This window comes from Triticum dicoccoides, chromosome 7B (genome assembly GCF_002162155.2).
Source record: "Triticum dicoccoides isolate Atlit2015 ecotype Zavitan chromosome 7B, WEW_v2.0, whole genome shotgun sequence".
Lineage (NCBI taxonomy): Eukaryota > Viridiplantae > Streptophyta > Magnoliopsida > Poales > Poaceae > Triticum > Triticum dicoccoides.
In genome coordinates, this window is record NC_041393.1 from 113,220,234 (window position 1) to 113,228,484 (window position 8,251).

An 8,251-nucleotide genomic window follows, 5' to 3' on the forward strand; every position below is an offset into this window, starting at 1 on the left:
GAGTCAGACGGCCGAGGCTCTGGTCCGTGACAAGGAGTTCGATTCTTCGAGAGGGGCGTGCAGGACTTGGGTCCTAAGAAGCGTTGAGCGCGAGCGAAACACCCACTGGGCCGGCTGGTCGCAATCCGGCTTGGCCGGTTGGTGAGCAGCCGGTCGTGCGGCTAACTTAGTTGATGATCTACGGGCCGGGTTGATCGACCCGGCCGCTTTTGACTTAGTGTGTGAATTGTAGGGGAGCTTTGGCCTATTGTGCTTGCCTGCCGACAGCCAGAGCTGGATCTGCGGTTTTAGGGCAAAGTGGGGGACCGTGGCATCCTAACTTTATCAGGAATCACCAAGTAAAGCGGTGGGGTGGCGACCAAGCCAGCCTGCCCCCGAGCCCCCGGGTCGAGCGAGTCGAGCCGGCGGCCGGGTTCAGTAGTAAAGTGATGCAACATAGGGACACAATAAATTGGTCGGCAAAAGGCAGCCCCCGAGTCTCATCCGGGGACCCCATAGTTTCATTTGTTTACAAAAGGCGACGATACATACACTTGTGCGGCTAACTGTAAAACGGGTGGAGGAGTTCCGCGTTCCACGGCCGGGTCGTTTATTCGCCGGCGGTGTCCCTCTTGCGCTTCTTTGACTTGCGCACGTCGATGAGGTAGTAGGCGTTGAGGTCGCGCAAAGCCCTGCTCACGATGAATGGGCCCTCCCATGTAGAGGACAACTTGTGCTGGCCTGCCAGCTCTTGGACAAGTCGGAGGACGAGGTCGCCTTTGCGGAATGCGAGAGGCTTGATCTTCTTGCTGTGGTAGTGCCTCATGCCTTGCTGGTAGATAGCTGAACGGCTAAGTGCCAGAAGACGTGCTTCTTCGAGCAGGTCGACGTTGTCTTTGCGTGCCTCTCTGGCTTCGGCTTCGGTGTACATCATGACGCGCGACGAGTCGAACTCGATGTCGGTCGGGATGACGGCTTCGGATCCATAGACGAAGAAGAATAGGGTGAACCCGGTCGACCGGTTCGGTGTGGTGCGTAGACTCCAGAGAACTGCAGGCAACTCGTCAAGACAATTACCGGGTGAACGGATGAGTGGCTCGACGAGTCGCAGCTTGATGCCGGACAGGATGAGTCCGTTGGCCCGCTCGACCTGCCCGTTGGATTGCGGATGTGCCACGGAGGCCAGGTCGAGGCGGATGCCAGAGACGGAACAGTATTGCTCGAGCGCGCCCTTGGCGAACTTGGTGCCGCTGTCAGTGATGATGTTGTTCGGCATGCCGTAGTGCACCGCTATGTCCTTGATGAACCAGACGGCTGTTGGCCCGTCCAGTTTCTTGATTGCTCTTTGTAGGATCCCAGAAGTAAGTCTAAAGGGGGGTGATTAGACTACTTGACCAATTAAAAGCTATGCCTTTTCCCAACTTTAGTCTTTGGTAGATTTTAGCTATCTTAGCACAAGTCAAGCAATCTTCACACAATTCAAGCAAGCATGCAAAGAGTATATGAGCATCAGAAAGTAAAGCATGCAACTTGCAAGAATGTAAAGGGAAGGGTTTGGAGGTTTCAAACGCAATTTGGAGACACGGTGATTTTTTAGCCGTGGTTCCGATAGGTGGTGCTATCGTACATCCACGTTGATGGAGACTTCAACCCACGAATGGTAACGGTTGCGCGAGTCCACGGAGGGCTCCACCCATGAAGGGTCCACGAAGAAGCAACCTTGTCTATCCCACCATGGTCGTCGCCCACGAAGGACTTGCCTCACTAGCGGTAGATCTTCACGAAGTAGGCGATCTCCTTGCCCTTACAAACTCCTTGGTTCAACTCCACAATCTTGTCGGAGGCTCCCAAGTGACACCTAGCCAATCTAGGAGACACCACTCTCCAAGAAATAACAAATGGTGTGTTGATGATGAACTCCTTGCTCTTGTGCTTCAAATGATAGTCTCCCCAACACTCAACTCTCTCTCACAGGATTTGGATCTGGTGGAAAGAAGATTTGAGTGGAAAGGAACTTGGGGAAGGCTAGAGATCAAGATTCATATGGTAGGAATGGAATATCTTGGCCTCAACACATGAGTAGGTAGTTCTCTCTCAGAAATGGTAAGTTGGAATGTAGGTTCGTTCTGATGGCTCTCTCCACGAATGAAGAGGAGGTGGAGGGGTATATATAGCCTACACACAAAATCTAACCGTTAAACACAATTTACCAATCTCGGTGGGACCGAATCAACAAACTCGGTCGGACCGATTTAGCAAATCTAGTGACCGTTAGGATTTTCAGTGGGACCGACATGCAACTCGGTAGGACCGATATTGTTAGGGTTAGCGAATAACGTAATCTCAGTGAGACCAAATACACAAACTCGGTGGGACCGATTTTGGTAAAAAGCTAACCAGAGAGTTGGTCAGGCAAACTCGGTGGGACCGATTACTCAAACTCGGTGGGATCGATTACTCAAACTCGGTGGGACCGATTTTGGTAATAAGTTAACCAGAGAGTTTGTATTGTAATCTCGGTAGTACCGATTGTTCAAACTCGGTAAGACCGATTTTGATAATGGACATACACAGAGAGATTACAATCCCATCTAGGTGAGACCGAGATCCCTATCAGTGAGACCGATTTGCCTAGGGTTTGTGGCAGTGGCTATGACATCTGAACTCGGTGGCGCCAGATAGAAAGAATCGGTGGGACCGAGTTTGACTTTAGCTTTAGGTCATATGTGGATGTGAGAAAGTAGTTGAGGGCTTTGGAGCATATCACTAAGCACTTTGAGCAAGCAAGCCATTAAGCAACACCTCATCCCCTCTTGATAGTATTGGCTTTTCCTATAGACTCAATGTGATCTTGGATCACTAAAATATAAAATGCAGAGTCTTGACCTAGGAGCTTGAGCCAATCCTTTGTCCTTAGCATCTTGAAGGGGTTCCACATCCTTTAGTCCATGCCACTTCATTGTTGAACTTATTTGAAAATATACTAGACAAAAGTGTTAGTCCAACAAGAGATATGTTCACATTAATTACCAAAACCACCCAGGGAGCACTTGTGCTTTCAATTTGCCCCTTTTTGGTAATTGATGACAACATACATCAAAGCTGTAGATAAAGATAAAGAGAATAACAAGTAAATCTTTGGAAAGACATGTAACAAGCATAGGCTCCCCCTACATGTATGCAATCATGTGAATATGGAATATAGAAGCATGTGAATGCATGAACATGACAGAGTAAGCAATGTGTTACATGTATCTTGGCCATATGCATCAGAGCAAAAGATAGCAATAGATGTGTATGTGGGAAATGTACCTTCATGCTCATGAGTCCTTCTTGCAAACAATATGTACATCAGGAAGAATTCCTCATACACATGACTGTGATGCATATACTTACCATGTGGTCTTGAGTTGGCTTAGGATGGAATGAACCTGGTAAACAAGGTTAGATAACACAGATACACCTACTAGCCAGAGCAAACAGAAGAAACTACAAGAATACCAAGACTGGGATGACATGTAGAGAGTGAGTACCAAGTACCACATTGGATTAGACATGTCCCCAAAGGTAAAGATATGCAATGAATTTAAATGATTTCTTTCCCTTAGATGTCTTGCTCTCCCTGAATCTAGCATGGGATACTGGGAGAAGATAGGGAACAGAAAATCAGAGCTAAAAGAAACAAATGAACAAAGCTAATGCAAATAAGTACATATGAACATGCCTTTCCCCTCAAAAAGACATGTGGCATCTCTCCTCTTGAACACCAAGCATCTGGGATCCTTGAGAATTACTCTCTTCTTGAGTATTCTCTCCCCCTGGAGATCTCTCTCCCCCCCTGTGGAAGTGATACTCTCTCTCTCCCTTTGGAAGTGATAAGCTTTGATGTGATCTCTCTCTCCCCCTTTGACATCAATTTCCAAGAAGGGCCTTTTGGAATTTGTCGTGAATGGGTTTGATCCTCAAGTTACAACACAAAGCAATGATAAAAATGTGATGCTTGTAGAGGACAAGATTCATTGAGTGGAGCTGGATCAAAAGTAAAGATGAATAAGTGGCAAAATGTTTTTCCTGTTGTGAAGTCGGTGGCACCGAGTGGTATGCTTTGGTTGCACCGAAAGAATTCGGTTGGACCGAAAACAACAAACCGGTGAGACCGAGTTCATTGCAGAGAAAACACTTGTCACCTTAGCTCACTAGACTAGTAAGGTCTCACAATGATTTGCAAGGAATTAACTAAATGATATGCAATGAATTGGATGCAGGAAATGCAGAACAAACAAGAAAAGAAAGAAATCTAGATGAAGTTTTTTTATGAAAGGGGAAACAAACATGCATGAGTCAAATGCAAGAGCACAGAAAATAACACAAGAGAACTTCATCTAGATATGGTCGGCGACAAAGTCACCTATGTTAGAGTATATTGACTTAGGAGTCAAGTGAGATCACTTGATCATAGGTCATACTCATTGTTTAAGCTCAAAATGGGGTTACCATTTTTCGTTTAAGCATCTTGATGTATTCACACCTTGTCGAGTTGCTTTAACTCATGTCTTGGAGTAAAGCTTCTCTAAGATGGAAAAAACATACCTTGGGTGGTGGTGTTGATCATGTAGTTGAACTTGTGTCGGTTGCTCAAGGTTGATGTAGCTCATCAAGAGTTGGGAGCACCACTTGGAATTTGAGTTCATCTACCAACATGGGTTAGTTCTTGCAAGGAAGAGCACTTGTGTGTCCAAAAATGACAATCATGAAACTCAACATAGAATTTGTCAAAGGATATGTTCGAATGATTCTGTGCTTCCTTGTCTTCAACCACCATAGTGTAGAGACTTGGTGATGTAAAGATTGCTCAAGATATGAGTAGGTTACAATCTCATGGAATTTGATTCAACCAAGTACCTACAAGGGTTAGATAACATGCAAGGTGCAAATTTATCCAAGACATAAGATTATCATCATAAGAGAAATGTCAAGGATTAGTCATAGGCTCAGGCCTTGCATGTATAAAATGGAGTTCCTACTCCAAGTTTGAAGCATCAATGATGTTCAAATCACCCCTTAACCTGCAAAACACTTTCTCATCAAGTGGTTTAGTGAATATATCCGCTAATTGCTTTTCGGTGCGAACATGCTTAAGATTAATGTCACCCTTAGCAACATGATCTCGAATGAAATGATGACGAACTTCAATATGCTTAGTTCGAGAGTGTTGCACGGGATTGTGAGCAATCTTGATAGCACTTTCATTGTCACAAAGTAATGGAACATGTTTCACATATATCCCATAATCTTTAAGAGTTTGGGTCATCCAAAGTAATTGAGCACAACATGAACTAGCGACAATGTATTCCACTTCAGCGGTGGATAAGGATACAGAGTTTTGTTTCTTGGTGGACCAAGACACAAGAGATCTACCAAGGAATTGACTAGTACCCGAAGTGGACTTTCTATCAACCTTGTCTCCAGCATAGTCCGAGTCGGAGTAGTCAACAAGATTGAAAGAATCCCTCTTAGGATACCAAATGCCAAAATTTGGTTTATGAATTAAATATCTCACTATCCTTTTCACGGCCTTAAGATGACATTATTTAGGAGCAGCCTGATATCTTTCACACATGCACACACTTAGCATAATATCGGGACATGAAGCACAAAGGTATAAGAATGAACCAATCATAGAGCGATAAACCTTTTGATCAACCGGTTCACCATCTTTGGTCAAATCAAGATGTCCACTAGTAGGCATGGGTGCAGACATGCCTTTGCATTCTTGCATATTGAACTTCTTGAATAAGTCCTTAGTGTACTTCGTTTGAGAGACAAAAGTACCTTCCTTAGTTTGCTTGATTTGCAACCCAAGAAAGAATTTGAGTTCACTCATCATTGACATCTCAAACTTCTCCGACATTAGTTTTCCAAACTTCTCACTAAAATGAGGGTTAGTTAATCCAAATATAATATCATCAACATAAATTTGGCATACTAAAAAGTGTAGAATCATTTTTTCCAATTTCGAAGCCTTTTTCAATAAGGAACTTAGTTAAGCATTTGTACCAAGCTCTAGGAGCTTGTTTAAGACCATAAAGAGCTTTGCGTAGTTTGTAGACATGATTGGTTTTCTTAGGATTGATAGAGCCGGGAGGTTGTTTAATAAACATCCTCCTCTATTTCACCATTTAGAAAAGCACTTTTAATGTCCATTTGGTACAAGGTGATATCACGGTGATTAGCATAGGAAAGTAAGATGCGAATGGACTCAAGTCTAGCAACGGGAGCATAAGTCTCACCATAGTCCATACCTTCGACTTGTGTGTAACCTTGGGCAACGAGACGTGCTTTGTTGCGAACTACATGTCCATCTTCATCTTGCTTGTTGTGAAACACCCATTTGGTACCGATGACGTTGTGGTTGTTGTCGGGCTTGTCAACCAATGTCCAAACTTGATTTCTCTCAAAGTTGTGCAGCTCTTCATGCATAGCATTTATCCAATCTGGATCTCCCAATGCTTCTTCGACCTTCATAGGTTCAATGCTAGAGATGAATGAATAGTGTTCACAAAAGTTAGCTAAACAAGTTTTAGAGCGAGTGATTCTCCCGGTTTGGATATCATTGTAGATTTGCTCGACGGGATGGTCTTTAGCAATTCTTGCCCGAACTCGTGAAAGCTTTTGCTTGGGTCTTGGTTGAACATCTTCTTCATCTTGTTCATCTTCTTGGTCTTCTTCATTATTGGCGTTGTCGTTCTCTTGTCGTGGTGGAGAAGGAGGTTGTTGACGTTCTTGATGTACTTCCTCGTTTTCTTCATCTTGGTGTGTCCCACTTGTGGAACATTCCGTATCAACTCTTGGTTCACCTTGTCGTGAAGTGGAAGCTTCCACTTGGACGGACGAGGTACTCTCCTTCACCTCCGTTGGACGAATCTTGCTAATAGACAAGTCTTGGATTGCTTCTGAGGGGTCTTTGTCTCCTACATCAATTGGCAATTGCTCTAACTGCGAGCTGTTTTATTCATCAAACTTCACATCTACCGTCTCTTCAACCTTTCGGGTGAAATTGTTGTAGACACGGTATGTGTGAGAGTTTGAGCCATAACCAAGTAGGAAACCTTCATGAGACTTAGGAGCAAATTTAGAACGATGATGCTTATCAAGAATGTAGCACTTTGAGCCGAATACTCGAAAGTATCCAACTTGGGGTTTGTTACCGGTGAGGAGCACATATGCCGTCTTGCCGAGTAGCTTGTGAAGATACAAGCGATTTGTTGCATGACAAGCTGTCTCAACCGCTGTCGGCGTTCTGGGAACGGGGGTACCCAGACTTGCTTGCCTGCGTCCTGCGGCGTGGCTCAAGGAGTGGCCCAGTACGGCCCATCTTCATCGGCACATGCTCAAGACACTCGCGAGGGGCCAAGCCTTGCGGGGTGGATGACAGAAAGCTTCCTCAGGCACAACCTCCTCAGGCTGGCTTGCGAGGAGGTGGAGAGATCAAGGCAGGGTACCTCACGAGGTTCCCGTGACGCAAGCCATGACGACCGAAGCCAGGCGGGCGCCGGCCTGCGCAGAGTCCTTGTTTCCTCTTTGGTGCAAAGGGAGCAAGCGCAGGCGAGAGTATCAAGCAAAGGCAACCATTTCGGTGCAACAAGACCAAGGCCAGCAGAACGACAGGATGGAGGTCATCGTGAAGCCCAAGCCGGCGTCACCGTCAGAGTCTTTGGCAGGCGAGGACCGACTTTAGCCAGGATAAGTGTACTAGATGTTCCCCTTCAAAATGGCCAATTGTTGGCGCCCTTCTCGCTCAATATTTGGGAAGAGGACCAAGGCCTCCCCCTATAAATAGAGATAGCCACCACAGTAGGCAGGGATCGAATCCTGGACAAGTAGAACTCTACAGCAGCTCAAGAACACACCTCGCGAGGTTGTTCTTCCTTGTATTGTTCATCATCAGCCCCTGAGGCAATCCACCACACCACAAACTAGAGTAGGGTATTACACCACAATGGTGGCCCGAACTAGTATAAACCTCGTGTCCCTTGTGTTGTTCTTCGTGTAGTTTAGATCCTTGCAAGGTGACGAGACGTAGATAGGTAGGAGGTGCGATCTCCGCGCGCACCCTAGAGTTCGAACCTTGAGGGTTTGCCGGAACCCGAAATCCGACATTTGGCGCGCCAGGTACGGGTGCACCGGAATCCGCCTTCCGCCTCCCTATGTTTCGCCGTCCCTCGCATCCATGTCAGACGCTCATCGGGCCCGTGCCGAGCGGCGGGCCGCT